The sequence below is a fragment of the Microcaecilia unicolor genome, chromosome 8, assembly GCF_901765095.1.
Source record: "Microcaecilia unicolor chromosome 8, aMicUni1.1, whole genome shotgun sequence".
Taxonomy (NCBI): Eukaryota; Metazoa; Chordata; class Amphibia; order Gymnophiona; family Siphonopidae; genus Microcaecilia; species Microcaecilia unicolor.
Window position 1 is genome coordinate 134,413,583 of NC_044038.1, and position 17,703 is coordinate 134,431,285.

A 17,703-nucleotide genomic window follows, 5' to 3' on the forward strand; every position below is an offset into this window, starting at 1 on the left:
TCAGATACTTGTCTGGGCTTTTCTCTCAATGAATTGAATTAACCAGTTCATCAAGGTTGCTAGCAGGCCCTGAGATTGCCCCTTTTCCACCCGGGCAAAGGCAGAAATATCCATGGACTCTACCTGCATACCTGCATTCCTTCACCAACCTCATTGGCCTCGGTAATCACCTCCTCAGGCATCCATTCCATAGGCTCTATCTGTCTCCCCCTCTCCCCAGCTGCTCCAAATCTTTATCATGAGCCTGCTCAAAAGCCTCCTCCTCCTCTCCCCTGGGAACCTGGGAGTTATAGTCCGGTTCACCTTCTCTAAGGGAGTCTAGTGGCCTCCTCTGGGAGTCAGGGGCATTGCAGCGCTGGTTAGCCTTTCTAGAGGGTTCAGGTGATCCTTCCCGAGGATGCTGGGATCGCTAGTCCCTCCATTGTTCCCACCCCCGCCTGCCTCTCCAGTGCCCCGGTCCGGAGTTCCGGTTCCTGGATCTGCCTACCCCCTCACAAGTGTCACAGTGGCTACGTAAGCAGCACATGCAGCCCTAGCTCCTGAATAAAAAAAATGTGCTATCGTACTGTACCTTTAACCTCTCCATACTCACTTTAGACCAGTGGCAGATACTCCAATCTCAGTTCTCTAGAAAACCCTAAAAGATATGCATAACATATATTTGAATGTACCACCTTCAACGTATGCAGATATCTGTCATGCATATTCAGTATGGCTATCCTGAAAACCAAATGTAGCCCTCAGAGACAGAGTGCTCACCCCTGCCCTAGGAAACAACACAACAGGGAGGGGAAGAGATCCGTCCTTTCAGCCCATGTCTGACTAAAAGGTGGAGGGAAAATAAATGTAAAAGTTCAAATTTTCACAATTAGGAGTCTGCTTTCTTCAAGCTGACAATTAAAAGTGTCTTAAGATGGCAGCACTGCATCACACTGAAGAATTTCACTATACATGCACTATTTTGTGGTAAATGTATTCTAAACATCTTTCTAGGATGAATCTGTGTTTCAAAATTTAATCAATATTTCATTAATATTTGAGAAAAGCATGACATGCACACACATTTTATTCATTTTGTCTTCTTTTAGGTTTTATGGGATTTTTTTTCACTTCATTTCTTGTTTCATTTTATTTACTTGAAAAAATGTGGAGAAAGGAATGAAAAACAAAATAAAAAATTGGTGAGACCTTGCTACTACCAAAAATCCATTTGGGTCCTCTCCCTATATCCCTTAAATAGCCACATATGCACTCCGGGGGCTATCCAATGTGGCTAGGAGTGATTCCCATTTGTTCCTGCCCCTTTGCTTTGAATTTTCAAAATGGTGCCAGCCCATCTAAGACTGGCATTATCAGGAATTCCTGTTCTACAAGAAACTGGTGCAGTTCCAGATGAATGTCACCATTTTGAAAAATCATGCTAGAGGAACAGGAATGCATAGGGGTCACTCATTCCATCTTTAAACCAACAGGTTCCCACAGGCTGTTGGGTACGAGGCTGTTGAAGGAGCTAGGGGAGGAGATTAATGAGAGCCCAGGGATGGAGTGAGAGTGGTGGAAACAGTAGCAGTTGGGCAAAGACCAGCTGTAGGACTATATTGAGCTATAATTGTGCCCTGTGTAATCACCCATTGCCCCCCAATCCCACCCCACTTTGCAACCCATGGGAGAAGATGGAGGGCTGGGGGTAATTTTTACACTCCTCCATACTTTTACTCTATGAAGGCCACATCACTTTCACATCCCTTGGCTGGATGCTTTAGCCTTCAAAATAAAATGAACAATGAAATTCTCATTTTTTCTTTGATTTTATTTCATTTTTAGAAATACAACAGGAACTTTTGTGATAATTCCTCTTTCATGTGAAAGCACAACCCTAGTAAACAGCACCATGATAGAATAGGAAATAAATTTGTTCTGTTGAATATTGTGGTATCACATTTATACATTCCCTCACTTTATAATGAGATTATAGCTCTGCAAAACACACTTCCATCCAGGCCAGTTAAAATCATATGATTAGAATTCAACAAATGCATACAGGGAAGGAATTCAGTAAATGGTGCCCAAAGTTAGGTGCCAGGAAGATCCACGCTAAACTAGAATATGCCTGGTGTAATGTTGGTGTCCAACCTAGGCGTGAAAATGTCATTATTCGATTACATCATGACTACATTCTGGAAATGTCCCTGACCTGTTCATGCCCCTCCCATTGCCACACCTCATTCTGACTTGCACACCATAAAATGTAGGCACATCTGCACGTAACTCTAAATGAGTGCCAATTGACATCAATTGTTAATAGCTCATTAAGGGTTTTTTTTTTACAAAGGCGCGCTAGTATTTATAGTGTGTGCCAAATATTAGAGACACCCATAGGAATATATGGGTGTTTCCTATATAGAATGCAGGGAACAATGCATACACTGTTAATCTTTAGTGACTGACAAAACCCTGAAAATTTCATGGAACTATCTGTTGAATTATGAGGGCATCTTATTTGGGAATCCAAAGACATTCAGTCCTTATAGGACACACTGATCCTCAGCAGTAGGGAGACTAATAGTAGGGGTCAGAGCTGCCATTTTGAACCTGGGACTCAGTTGGAGCAGGAGTTTAGGTGGGCCCCGTATACTAGAGTCCCAAGGAATTTTCTTTTTTATTTTGAATTCAATATATTATACAAACTCCAAGTTTATACAATATAACAAGAGAAAACATATAGGAATCAGGTAAAATACAACAGAACAAGGGAAAATCTCAATTATAGACATCATAGCTGATACCTGTTAATTAGACCACTAACAAGATATTAGAACGGAGATCAAGTTCTAATGGGAAAAGTCATAAAGGAAACTATACAGATGGTATGCACAAAACTAACGCATTTGGAGAAATTTGTCCTTAAAGAAAACTATACCAAAAAATGTGGAAGAAAGATACAGAAATGTTTCCCATTGTTTTGAGTGCTAAAGGCTTCATAGATTGCTCATACATGTTACATCTTATGAAATCCAGAGGGAAAGCTTTCTTTGGTACAATGCAAGTTTTACAGCAAGTATTAGCAGTAAATTTGAGAGACTGCGATTAAATTCCATATGCCCTGGTTTAGGAGTGTTCATTTCTGTCATGTTATGCACAAAACTAACCCATTTGAAGAAATCCCCTCCAAGAAAGATCCTAGCAAAATCCCCTCTCAAAATACTCTAAAGCAATTCAATGCTTCTCAACGAGATGAAATGGAGAGGAAACCTTCTTAGAATCCCAGACAACCCACAGTAAAACAACAAGTACTTAGAGGTCCTTTTACAAAGGCACAGAAGAAAGTGGCCAGCGCTATGAATAGCGCGTGAGTTTGCCGTGCACTCTGGCCACTTTCTACCATGGCTGAAAACTGGCTGTGGTTGACTTTTTTTTATGGACATGCGCTAATTTACCCATTAGCGCATGGCCATTACCGCCAGGAGACTTTATCATCACCTATTTAGTTCAAGCGTACTAAACAAAACATTTACATGAATATCTTAATATAAAGGAAGCCCACAAATCCCTAACTTCTTGTTTCATCGCCAAAAAAACTTTATACCTCTCCTATGCTACATTTTCCACATCAGGATAAATCCAGACTCTCTACCCTATAGAAAGGACCTGAGAATACCTAAAGTAAATGTACAGAACGCTATTCAAATCCTACTGAAATACAAAAGAAATCAGCAATGTAGGCCTACAAGTCTCTTCCACCGGAGTACTTTCAAAAAGTGAAGTCAAATTATTCATATCCAACCCAGCAGGGGTCCCCAGAGAATTGTCTAAACCAGATCAAGCAAGAGGTAAAAAATATATCTTATTAAGAGGAGGAATACCATCTGAAGAAAAATGCAGCACTTCAATCAGATATTTCTTAAAGAAATCTCTGGGAAGCATCCCCTGAGGTTTTGGGAAGTTAACAAGCACAAATTTATGTCTGTTATAGATTTCCAATTGTTCTATCTTGTGATGGATCCAAGTTTTATTCTGAATTATATCAAACTTTTATTTTTCCTTCTATACATTGGAGCCTAAATGTTTCAAGACTACCAAGGATTGATTGGAGAAATGATGGAGCGCTGAGGGAGAGTCATGGCGTGATTTTGTTGAGAGACCATGGCAATGGAAGAGGGGTTCAAGCTGGAGAGATCAGTTGCAGGGGAGGAGGGAGTGGTAATGATGTACAATGTTCTGATTGTAGGGGGAAGGTCCTGATCGGGTAGGATGTGGAGAGGTCAGGTTGTGCTGCTGCGGCAGCCCAGGTTTACTGGATTGCACCAGAGTCTGTGTTACATGAGCTGGCAGATAGAGCAGCTGCTCTCTTGCTATCTGCCATGGCATGTAACATGGACCTTGTGGTATATGTTTGCATTTCACTTCAACTACAGCACAGAAACAGTGCTGTTAGATTTGAAACTAATCTGAGACTCAGTTTAGATAAAGGAGTGCAGACTTTGATTATGCAGCTCCCTTGTCAGCTTCTAGGATTCAATCTGCCCATCTCCAGGTGTACCTCATTGATCTTCTATTGTTTTGTGTAATCCACCTTGAGCTGTATGATTGGTTAAGCGGAATATAAACGTTATAGTAGATTAGATTTACCACAAAGGTTTTGTATCACCACTTAAATTTTGCACTTAAGTTGTGATTAATGCCAAAACTACCATAAATATTTAAAGCTTGTTTTAAATGTCTCTTTTCAAAATATTGTTTTTGAAAAGCCATGATAAGCATTTAGCTTATTTATTCAACCTACTTCTTTCACTTTCTAACAACTGAGAAAATAAACAGTTTTAATACTCCATATCTAAAGAACATGTGACACATTTGTGTTTTGGCATCTATTTATGCCTGCTTCAGAGGTAACTGCTCTTTTAATTTGTCTCAAACTTTGTCCATTATATTCACAAACAATGAAATGTAGCCTCATTATCTAAAGGGCTTTGAATAATGGCTGTAGAAAAATATTTTGGGTGTGCCCAAATTTTTTTTTAATTTTTATTATTTATTTATTTATTAATTTATAATATACAAACAAGCAAACTAGTACTTGTAAAGAAAATAACATTGGCATACATGCTATAATATACATAATAAAGTTTAAGAAAATTTACTGCCAAATTATACTAAAGTCCACAATGGTGAGATTCAAGATAAAGAGATATGGATATATTTTAAAGAAATAAACGCAGGAAAATTGACTATGTTGGTGCTTCTTACAGTACCCCAAATTACTTCGCTGAGAGCTATATTCCAATACCCCCTGTAGTCCCTTTAGCTGCCAAGAAGGTGGAGAGCTGTGAGGGTTCAAAGAATGCAAACTTATTCGACTGATATTTTATAACACACTTGCAAGGGTATTTGAGAAATAAAGTTCCACCCAATTGGAGTACACCTGGAGGGGCATAATTGAACGAAAACGTCTATCTCCATGGGCGTTTATCTCAGAGAATGGGTCCGTGAAGGGGCGGACCGAACCGTATTTTCGAAAAAAATAGACGTCCATGTTTTATTCGACAATTTGTGAGCTGGGCGTTTTTGTTTTTCAGCGATAATGGAAAATGAAGGCATTTGTTCATGGGAGGGGCCAGGAGTCGTAGTGCACTGGTCCCCCTCACATGCCAGGACACCAACTGGGCACCCTAGGGGGCACTTTTACAAAAACAAAAAAAAAGGTAAAAGAGCTCCCAGGTGCATAGCACCCTTCCCTTGTGTGTTGAGCCCCCCAAACCCCCTCAAAACCCACTGCCCACAAGTCTACACCATTACTATAGCCCTAAGGGGTGAAGGGGGGCACCTACATGTGGGTACAGTGGGTTTGGGAGGGTTGGACGACTAAGCATTAAGCAGCACAATTGTAACAGGTAGGGGGGGATGGGTCTGGGTCCACCTGCCTGAAGTCCACTGCACCCCCTAACAACTGCTCCAGGGACCTGCATACTGCTGCCAGGGAGGTGGGTATGACATTTGAGGGTGAAAATAAAAAGTTGTGAAACATCATTTTTTGTGGTGGGAGGGGGTTAGTGACCACTGGGGGAGTCAGGGGAGATCATCCCCGATTCCCTCTGGTGGTAATCTGGTCATTTAGGGCACTTTTTGGGGACTTATTTGTGAAAAAACAGGGTCCAGGAAAAGTGCCCTAAATTCTAGCTACAAACGCATACTTTTTTTCCATTATCGGCGAAAGGCGCCCATCTCTGTTCGGGTGATAACCACGCCCCAGTCCCGCCTTCGCCACACCTCCGACACGCCCCGTCAACTTTGTACGCTTGCGCAATGGAGTGCAGTTGAAAACGTCCAAGTTCGGCTTTCGATTATACCGCGTTATTCGTTTTTGGGAGATAAACGCCTATCTCCCGATTTAGGTCGCAATATAGGCGTTTTTGTCTTTCGATTATAAGCTGGCTGGTCTCATCAATAGAAATCTCTGTCTTCGTTTCAGCGTTTCTTTAGTAACATCAGGGAAAAGTCAAACCTTAGGTCCAAGATTTTTGAAAAATAGTCTCATTAACCAGTTCTTGTCCGTAGCTATCAATGTAGATGGAACTATTGAATCACTATCTGAGGCTTCCAACAGCATTGAGACATCTAGCTCTGGTTTATTTTCGGATACAGGGTTTTTTGAAGGTAGATAATATATCTGTGTGAATGGAGGTATTACTTCCTCTGTAACTCCTAGTATCTCGTTAATATATTTTCGTAGCATTTCTCTTGGTAGTATCCCAAATTGTTTAGGACAATTCAAAAATCTAATATTATTATTCCTTGTCATATTTTCCAGAAATTCTGTTCTCCTTCTAAGTGTTGTTAAGTCCTTTATCATTGTCTCTTGGTATAAATGTAACTCTTTAATTTCTTTTTCCATTTCTTTATGCTGGTTCATTAATGACTCCACCCTGATATCGGTATCTTGTGCTCGTTGATCTAGACTAGCTAAATCTTGAGTAAATTGTTTTATTTGTGGATTTAGGGATTTCCCCAAATCGACAATTAAAGTCCATAGGGTATCAAGTGTTACTTCTTTGGGTTTTTCAAATATAGAAAAATGTAAATTTTTTACCTCTGTATTAGCAGTTAAGGAAAGTTGTTTCTGTGTTTCTCCATGGGTCTCCCCCCGTTTTGGTACAATGGCTGATGTTTCTTCCTCCTTCTGGTTGCCCGGATCTTCTATGGGCCCAGCTCCTACTGCGGATCTTGTTTCCTCCCTATCCCCCCCATCCGCTCCATGTCTCGGTAGCAGATTAGGAGGTTCCTGCATTGGAGTACTGGTCCCAGAGGGTTGTGGGGGAGGTGCTCTACCATCAGGGCTAAGTGAAAGCTCCAGCCCTAGGATCGCCGAGGAGTCTCCATTCACTCCCAGGCGAGCAAGCGGGCTCCCTCCCGATGTCGTGAGTACCTGGGATCTCTGAACATAATTTTGTATTGTTGGTTGAATTAAAGAGGAATTCTGCCATGGAAGAGATGCGGAGGACGGGCGACTCCTTCTCTTCGGCATCATTGACTGAATTCAGAGAGTCCTCAGAGGCGTCTGGCATAGGCAGCGGCCATCTTAAATTTCAAGATAACCCTTCTAAAGCACCGCAAAGCCCACTTTTTAATGCAGCTTAGTAAAAGGTCCCCCAAGTGTGCCCAATTTTATTTGTGTTAATCTTTGTAATATACTATGAAAGGCATTTTCAATATGACGTCTAAATTTGATTTTGGAGATTTTGCTGAAAATGTTCAAAAATCAAGTTGCAATTTTTGAACCAGAAAAATGTCATTTTGTTTTGAAAATGGCAATTTCCTAGACATTTTATGCTCAGTGCATTTTTCTTTTGTGACCATTCTAAAAAAACACAAACTCCAAGGGAAAACCACATAAAAACAAGCCATTGGGATGTAAGGGGGGGGGGGGTGGCAGCATTCTTAGTAGACTGGCCACACAGACATCCCAGCAGAGCAGTGGGCACCTAGGGGGTGTTGTAGTGGACTTTACATACAAGGACTCAGGCACATATCTCACCATTACCCCCTTGTATGGTGAGCCCACCAAATCCCCACTGTATCCAACTGTATACCACTACAATAGCCCTTATGGCTGCAAGTGTCACCTATGTGTGGGTTTTTGGTGGGTCCTGGATAGCTCACACTTTCCACCACAAGTGGGATATGGGCTAGGGTCCCCTTCTTTACAGGGCATTGCATCGACCACTATGCTACTCCAGGGACCTACTTGCTGCTCTAATAAGGCTGGTATGTACTGCTTCCCTCCAGTAGTCATTTGGGGCACCATTTTGTGACTTAGTCATGACTGAAACAGGTCTTGACCAAAACATCTAACTTTTAGCCCTGGACATTTTTGCTTTGTTCCATTATGGTGGAAAAACGTCCAAGTTTGGGAAATGCCCAAATACTGTCCCCACCACACTCCCTTGTGATTTGGATGTACTACAGATGAACTGCATAGAAAAACGTCTTAAAATGTGTTTCGAAAATAGAGATTTGGCCATTATGGACAAAAAAAGTCCATCTGCCACATTGTTATGTTTTTTGGATCTTTTTCTGTTTAGAAAATGAGCCTCTTGGTGTATTCATCAACATGGTCATGTTATGTCTGAATAACTATGCCATAGGGGCTATTTACTAATAGTGCATGCTAATACCATTAACACAGATTCTTTGTCACAGGGCCATGAAATGTGCCTTGTGGCAAATAACACACTAACATCATTTGCATCTACTGTTAGTAAATGAGCCCACTGGAAGAAGTTGTTACATGTTCAGTCAAACTTATTTAGCTCTTTGTTGGCATTCAAATGTTCTGGCAAAGAACATACTGTATCTATCCATAACCTACAAGGTTATAGTAGTTCTCTCTCTCTCTCTCTCTAGGCCCCTTTTACTAAACTGTTTAGTTTTTACACTTACCACAACTTTAATGTAAAAAACTAATGTGTGTTAAGTGCAAAACCCATATAGTAAATACAGGGGACATGCCTTTTATCGGCCCAAAAATTAGTGCACAAAGCACTCCGTTAATTCTTGGCCACTGTGTTACATGTCAGGGCTGAAAGCACGAGGGCCCATGCCATTGGCTCAGGAATGTAATGAGGGCTGTGTAATATCACACAATATGGCAGTTACCTGCTCAGACATGGCCACTACCCCCTGCCCTGCTCATACACCCAACCCCCCTGAATCCAATCCAAGCAGCCTGACCCCCAAGCCAAGCAGCCCAACTCCCTCGATGACAGACTGACTCCCAATCTAAAACTCAGCCCCTTTCAATATGGCTTTTCCTCCTCTAAATGAAACCCGACCCCCAAGATCTCTACCTGACTCCCCCTAGGACTTACCTGGGGATCAGCATTGGGAATCAGTAGTTCTAGGCAGCAGTGATCCTCCTACACTGACTCCCGGGTTGGTGCCACGATCCAAAATGGTGGTAGTGACCCCTAGCATTGGCCCAGGTGGCAGCAAAGGAGGAATGCTGCTACCTAGGATGACTGACTCACCAATGCTGACTCATGGGTAAGTCCTGGAGCAGGTGAGAGGTGAGAGAGGAAGAGCTTATTGAAAGAGGGCAGAATATGGATGGGAGGTCAGGCTGCTTGGATTGGAGGGTCAAGCTGTTGTTAGGGGTGTTGGACTGCTTGGATTGGAGGGTTCAAGACAGTGTGGCTGTGTGACCAGTGACAGTGCACTGTGCTTTTGCACTGCTGGTAACAGTTTGCAGTTACTACCTCCTCTTGATGTGGTGGTAAGTTCAGCTGCACTATCAAGAGTTATGGCAGCTGTTGGTTCTGCCCACTCCCATATTAGGCAGCTAGCATGGTTTTTTTTTACTGCCATGGCTGCCTTTTTAACACAGGAGTCAGTAGCACACCCTGCCTACGTTTATTGTGTGTTAAACTCCTCTATGTATGCATGTCTAAAAGTGTAAACCAGTGCAATTATCTGATGGAGTTCTGACTAAACCACTGCTTGCATCATGCTATTTCTGCTTCTAGGATTCAATTCGCCCATCTCCAGGTGTACCTCATTGATTGTACTTATGCTTATATTTGGTCATTTGATGTAAACAAATTTGTAAGTTTTATGTCAAGCTATACCTGCTGTACACTGCCTTGGGTGAATCTCTTTATAAAGGCAGTTAATGAATCTCAAAACGTAGAATAAAGAAACAAACAAATCCAATTATATAGCAACAAAGTCCTTTTCTCTTGTTATCATACCTTCTGCTTTTCTGCACTCATAGCACAACACAACATGCATATCTCTTCTTCGTTCAAGTCATTACTGTATAATTTTCTAATTAGAATAATTTGGTATTTCTGCCCACTCAGTTACTGAAGTCTCTATTAATCCAGCTCTTGATGCCACCAGCATCAGGGTGATAACCTAAGAATGGAAAACACAGCCTCAGATGAGCAATCCATTTTCACTCTGCAGTAACTGAAAATAATAATAATAAAAAAATCTAATTAGAAAGCACAGTTGGTATGACCTACATTTAAGTCAGCAGGGATGACTATGCAGAAAGATCAGTTTATTTTTACCAAGTGACTTTTACTAATGTAGAGTTGAAGTAAGGTGACAAAAAATAGGTTGTGAGATCTTTTACAATAACAGGAAAAAAAGACAGGTATATTTCTACTCTTTCCATTTTGAATATGCCTGACAAACAAGAACAGTCTTTCTCTGCACATATCTCTAACAAAAAATAAGACAACCTTCAGCTTTAAGAAACAAAACAGGGTAAAATATTCTTGTTTGCCAGCATGTGCAATGAGATTATATTGAGTTAATGGAACTTCATTATTGTTAAAGTCACAATATATCATTACTTATGCATCATCAGTTGATTGAGATAAAACCTGAATAACATAAATAAAATCTTGTCATCATTTTACTGCAACTAAATACAAAATTAGTCTCTTCTAAGAGCTGATGAAAGCCACTGTCTGGAATGGAAGACAGAGATTGCACCAGGACAGTTGTAGTTATTTCTAATATGTTGTGTACAGCCTAAAGTTGTTTTTAAATTAGTAATAAGAAGATAACTGTCATTTGAACTAGTGCCTAATTAATTTAATACTGAACTATCAGATTTATTTTCCTCTAAAGTAACAAATGGACATCTTAGGCAACAACTAGTCTCCTCCACTCATGCAAAGGGCAATTCTCTAAGGGGCCCTTTTACAAAGGTGTGCTAAAAAATGGGCTGCGGTAGTGTAGACGCGTGTTTTGGGTGAGCGCAGAATCATTTTTCAGCGCACCTGTAAAAAAATGCCTTTTTAAAATTTTTGCCAAAATTGGACATGCAGCAAAATGAAAATTGCCACGTGTCCATGTTGGGTCTGAGCCCTTACCACCAGCAATTGACCTAGCAGTAAGGTCTCACGCGGTAACTGGGCAGTAATGGTCTAATGCATAAAATGCTGATTACTGCCCATGTGCCAGAAAATAAAAATATTTTCACATGCTTGTAGCGGACGTGCATCAAAAATGAAATTACCGCAAGGGCCACGCAGTAGCCAGGTGGTAACTCAACATTGACGTGCGTTGGGTGCACTTAGGCACCTACACAGCTTAGTAAAAGGGCCCCTAACTTAGGCAGCCAGAGCCCGCCTGACAGGAGCCATTTCTATAAAGGAAATTAGGCGCCTCTAATCCTTTATTCCATACTACCCTAAATGGGTATATATGTGTTGAAAAGTTAGCCAGAGAGCTTGTGTAAGTGTTAACACCTAATTGTTGCAGATACGTACCTAACTAGCAGATTTCTATAAGTCATGGCCATGCTCCACAAATACACCCCTTGCAAATATGTGCTATATAAGGTAAGCGTGTATTTACCGAACAGTGTTTAAGTGAATTTTGGAAGTTATGCATGTAAGTGTATATATGCATGTAGAAAAAAAGTGAGGATGAACCAAGGAGGAATACCAAACAACTTTATTAGGGTTTCCAAAAAACGACCCGACACGGCCGTGTTTCGGCTCTAAGGCCTGCCTCAGGGGTCTTGATCAATCTCAGGTGTAGCAGTGTAGAAAAATACACCGATGAGAGTTTATGCTCAATTATTGAACAATACAATGCCTCCTTCAATCTCTTCTCCGTGACAAATGGAGTATTGTCCGTTAAAAAACTATACATCTGAGATTGATCAAGACCCCTGAGGCAGGCCTTAGGGCCGAAACACGGCCGTGTCGGGTTGTTTTTTGGAAACCCTAATAAAGTTGTTTGGTATTCCTCCTTGGTTCATCCTCACTTTTTTTCTACATCTCACGGTGTGTGAGGTTTTTTACCTCCTTTTATTGCTGTCAGTGTATATATGCACCCATATATGCCATTATTCTAAACAATTACACATATACCTGCAAATTCTATATAGTGTGACTAGTGTTGCATGTGCAAATCTGGGCGTATTCTGATTTACCCAATCAGCGCCAATAATTGGATGCAAACAAGCAATTATTGGCACTAATTAGAATTTACGTGTACTAAGCGCTAAGCGTATTCTATAAAGTAGGCCATGTACATTCTACTGTGTGGATCTCAGAAGTGGGCATGGCCATGTGAGGAGCATGGCTGCGGGCGTTTCTACAATGTACGCGCAGTGTTACAGAATAACCTGTTCTGCACCTAAAGTTAGGTGCGGGCATTTACACCGGTTTTTCATTGGTGTAAATGGCTGTGCCTACATTTTAGTCGCTTAGACGGAGCTATGTATATTCTACATACTGTGCCTAACTTTAGGCATGGTTTACAGAATATGCATAGGCATGTTTTCCATCTGTGCTGATTTTTCAGCACCAAATATAGAATCTGGCCCATAATTTGCACACGCTCCCAGAGGTTCCCAATAGGCCAATATAAATTGTGCCCTGATTAGAAACCAAATATAAGGAAGACTAGGAAGATATATCCTTGCTGATTCAGCAGTTTTCAGTGGGCTTGTCCTGTGGAGGTGCTGTTCATCTGGCCTTGCTTCTACCTTTAACTCTTGATTACAATGTTTAGAATATGTACACGTCAGATATTCTATAACTAGGCACATATCTCTTATAGAATGTAATTTGCAGGTGGGAATACACATAGCTGGAGTTTAGTCAGAGCATGGGCAATATGTGCATAAACTATAGAATATTGGGTTTGGTTAATGCTCATTTGATTAATACAAAAGGGGCTTTTGATTTATGTTGTCATTGTGAATAATAAATTAGACATATTGGCTATTACAGAAACTTGGATAGGAAAAGGGGAGACAGTTTAAAACAATGTTATTTCTCAGAATATGTTTTGTCTTAGCAACCAGATAATTCTAAGGGTAGGAGTGCTCCTGCGTTCTTTTAACAGGGAGAGTTTGGGTGTTGTATTGATTAACAGGGTCTATAGGTTTGTATTTCTGGAGGACAAGATCTTTTAGGAATTCGTTGTTAAAACCTGTATAGGAAAGGGAGCTTGGAATGTGTTAGGTGATTTTAATTCACAGAAAGATAATGGCACTGGGGATTTAGAACATGAATTCCCAATTAGACATGTAAGACATGAGATTCCAGTAAATGTTAAAAAAGTAGCACCCATCTAGCTGGTCATAAATTAGATCTGGTGTTTGTCTCCAAGAAGGATTAAGTTTCAGTTAGCCCCCTAAAGGTCATCACCATTATGCTGGACTGATCATTATTTGAGTTTTTCCTACTAGAAAATTGAATTAATTATTAAATAGCAAGCTAGGAAGAAATGATGATGGCACACCAAGAAAGAGCTACTGAGAAAATAGAGGTGGATTATGAGGAAAAATGTTAGAAGGTTCTCTTATTCTTTGAAACCAGACGAAGGAAATATTGAATTCTTTGAATACCTTTGAAACTGACATGAGCTCCAACCAAGTAAAAGCCGATGCCATGGTTTCAAGAAGGTGCAACAGTACTGAAACAATAATTGCAATTAGTTTATCTATAACAACATAAAAGCAACTAGTGTTCAAATTGATCCCTTTGACATTATATGTTAGCTATTATGACTGCAGAGAGAGTATTTTATGCTAAAATCAAAGGCATGTGCTCATACTCTACAACTGCATAAAGTGTGAACCCCACTTGTCCATAAGATCATAAGAATAGCCATACTAAGTTAGACCAATGGCCCATCTAGCTTAGTATCTTGCTTTCAACAGTGGCCAATCCAGGTCACAAGTACTTGGCAGAATCAGTAGATGCTTTATAATCCATTACTTGGCTACAAACCATTAAGATACTCTCCAGCCAGGAAACACTTGTTTAATTATGCTGGGCCAAAACTGTAGAATGGTCTAAATCTTGTGCACAGCGAGGAAATGAACACTCTTTGTGTCAGAAAGCTTGGTTATTTGTATGGGTTTTTAGGGAGTGAGGGGGTGACATTTGCAGACACTGCATTCTAAATGTATAATATATTTTATGCACTGATTCCATATTGTATTAACTGCTTTGAACAAAAAAAAAAAAAAAAAAAAAGGCACACAACTGCTTACAAAACAGTAGATAAAAAACAACAAAGCAGTGGAATCAAATGCATTTATTGGAACAATACCCGACGTGGCCACGTTTCGCCCTCAGGCTGCGTCAGGGGTATAAACTATAAAAACAAAACATAAGTATAAAAACATGTATAACCATACATATTAACAATGTCATAAGCATGATTCAACTAATAAAAGGCAATTATTAAAAAAAGAAATTCAACATATGTAAAACAATCCTTTAAGAGTTCTAAAAAAACATGAATAGACATACATGATATCATCTATAAAACAAATATTTATAATTATCATTAAAATCATACATCACATAACATTTTTATCAGAACATCTACAATTACTCATATCACATTTATAACTCTCAATACAAATGTTAAGATCATACAATTAGAATCAAAACATTTCAATGAAGAGGGGAAGAAATTTCTTTATACATACCTATCAAAAGTGTATGTAAATATATCATACACACTAGTTGTTCCAAAAATCTAGTTCTACACAGATATAAAAACAAAAAATAAAAATATCATCAGACAAGAAGCATATCTAAATGTGCACAAAACTTTTAAAAGACTCTAGACATTCTAGTTTCTCCACTGATATTCTTAACACAAAACCAAAAAAACTCCTTAGAAATAAATAACCAGTCCACATTACTGCTAGAGGCAGGAAACAGTTCACTGAATAAAAGACTTCTCACAAAAATATAACAACAGAGGAAGCACTGCAAGCACTCAATCTTAAAAACAACATCTAGTATGTCTCCATCAGATCACAGCTAGACTCCCTACATATTCCAAAGATGTGCAAGATAAAGCAAACACTTACCCACTTATCTGCTACTTCCAACTAAACTGATATGCATTAGCATTACTAGCTTCTGAGGCCCATGACTCATATAGCATCATCATAAGGTTAAAGGTCATCTCTAAGCACATTGCAAGTGTCTTAAAGGGCCAGATAGCTATTTTACAAAACTGATGATCTAAATTAATAAAAGCTTATGAATGGGTATAAACACAATGCTTTCAAAACCGAAAACTCTAAGAATAAATAACCTGTCCACATTACTGCTAAGGCAGGTAACAGTTTGCTGAATGAAAAACTTCTCACAAAAATGTAACAGCAGAGAGAGCACTGCAAGCACTCAATCTTTAAAAACAACATCTAGTACGTTTCAATGAGATCACAACTAGACTCCCTACATATTCCAAAGGTGTGCAAGATCAACAGAAATAAAGCAAACACTTACCCATTTATCTGCTACTTCCAACTGAACTGATATGCATTAGCATTACTAGCTTCTGTGAGACCCATGACTCATATAGCATCATCATGAGGTTAAAGGTCATCTCTAAGCACATTGCAAGTATCTTAAAGGGCCAGATAGATATGTTTACATTTGAGAGCCAGGTTTTAAAATAAACAGTGTTTAATTGTAAAATGTTCATAAAAATTACAAAACTGGTGATCTAAATTAATAAAAGCTTATCAAAACAAGTGGCTTTATCATAGAAAAACCGAGTAATCACTCTCTTGATTTAACCCATATGGTTTCACTGTATTAAATTTAAAAATAAGCCTCTGTTCTGCCTTTAACAACAATTTGTTGACATCTCCACCTCTCCAATGTGTTTTGATTCTCAATAATACAAGAAATCTCAATTCTTCAAAGGAGTGCATAAAATCATGCATATGTTCTACCAGTGGTTTTTCAAACATCTTGTTTTTTATGGCACTCTTATGTTCTGCAATACGTTTGTTGAATATACGTACTGTTTTACCAATATATACAAGTCCACAAGGGCAAATAATTGCATAGACAACCTGAGATGTTTTACAATTAGAATATTGTTTTAGTTCAAATTTTTCTCCTGTCTTTGGATTTTCAAAAAATTTTGCTTTCAGATTTACTGTACAAAAACAACAATTCAAGCATGGGAAATGCCCCCAAACTGGATCTTTCCTTGCAATGTGCTTAGAGATGACCTTTAACCTTATGATGATGCTATATGAGTCATGGGCCTCAGAAGCTAGTAATGCTAATGCATATCAGTTTAGTTGGAAGTAGCAGATAAGTGGGTAAGTGTTTGCTTTATCTTGCACATCTTTGGAATATGTAGGGAGTCTAGCTGTGATCTGATGGAGACATACTAGATGTTGTTTTTAAGATTGAGTGCTTGCAGTGCTTCCTCTGTTGTTATATTTTTGTGAGAAGTCTTTTATTCAGTGAACTGTTTCCTGCCTCTAGCAGTAATGTGGACTGGTTATTTATTTCTAAGGAGTTTTTTTGGTTTTGTGTTAAGAATATCAGTGGAGAAACTAGAATGTCTAGAGTCTTTTAAAAGTTTTGTGCACATTTAGATATGCTTCTTGTCTGATGATATTTTTATTTTTTGTTTTTATATCTGTGTAGAACTAGATTTTTGGAACAACTAGTGTGTATGATATATTTACATACACTTTTGATAGGTATGTATAAAGAAATTTCTTCCCCTCTTCATTGAAATGTTTTGATTCTAATTGTATGATCTTAACATTTGTATTGAGAGTTATAAATGTGATATGAGTAATTGTAGATGTTCTGATAAAAATGTTATGTGATGTATGATTTTAATGATAATTATAAATATTTGTTTTATAGATGATATCATGTATGTCTATTCATGTTTTTTTAGAACTCTTAAAGGATTGTTTTACATATGTTGAATTTCTTTTTTTAATAATTGCCTTTTATTAGTTGAATCATGCTTATGACATTGTTAATATGTATGGTTATACATGTTTTTATACTTATGTTTTGTTTTTATAGTTTATACCCCTGACGCAGCCTGTGTCGCGTGCCCGCCCATGCGGGACGCGCTCTCGAGGTCCTTTGCATACCTTCAGGCTTCTTCCCCGGGAGCGCGGGGTTTGTGAGTCCTTTAAGGCAAATCACCCTCCAGGTAGAGAGGAAACAAAACTGGACCGGAACTCCGGACTGGAGTTCTACACTGGAACACTCGGAACTGGAACGCACCGGCCAGGTGCGCACTGGAGTGGGGCCCGCTGGACTGGACACACTGGAGTGGCCCCACTGGACAGGAACATACCGGAGTGAAACCCGCTGGACTGGAACACACTGGAACGGAACTGGAACACCCTGGACCTAGGCTTCACCTACACTTGAC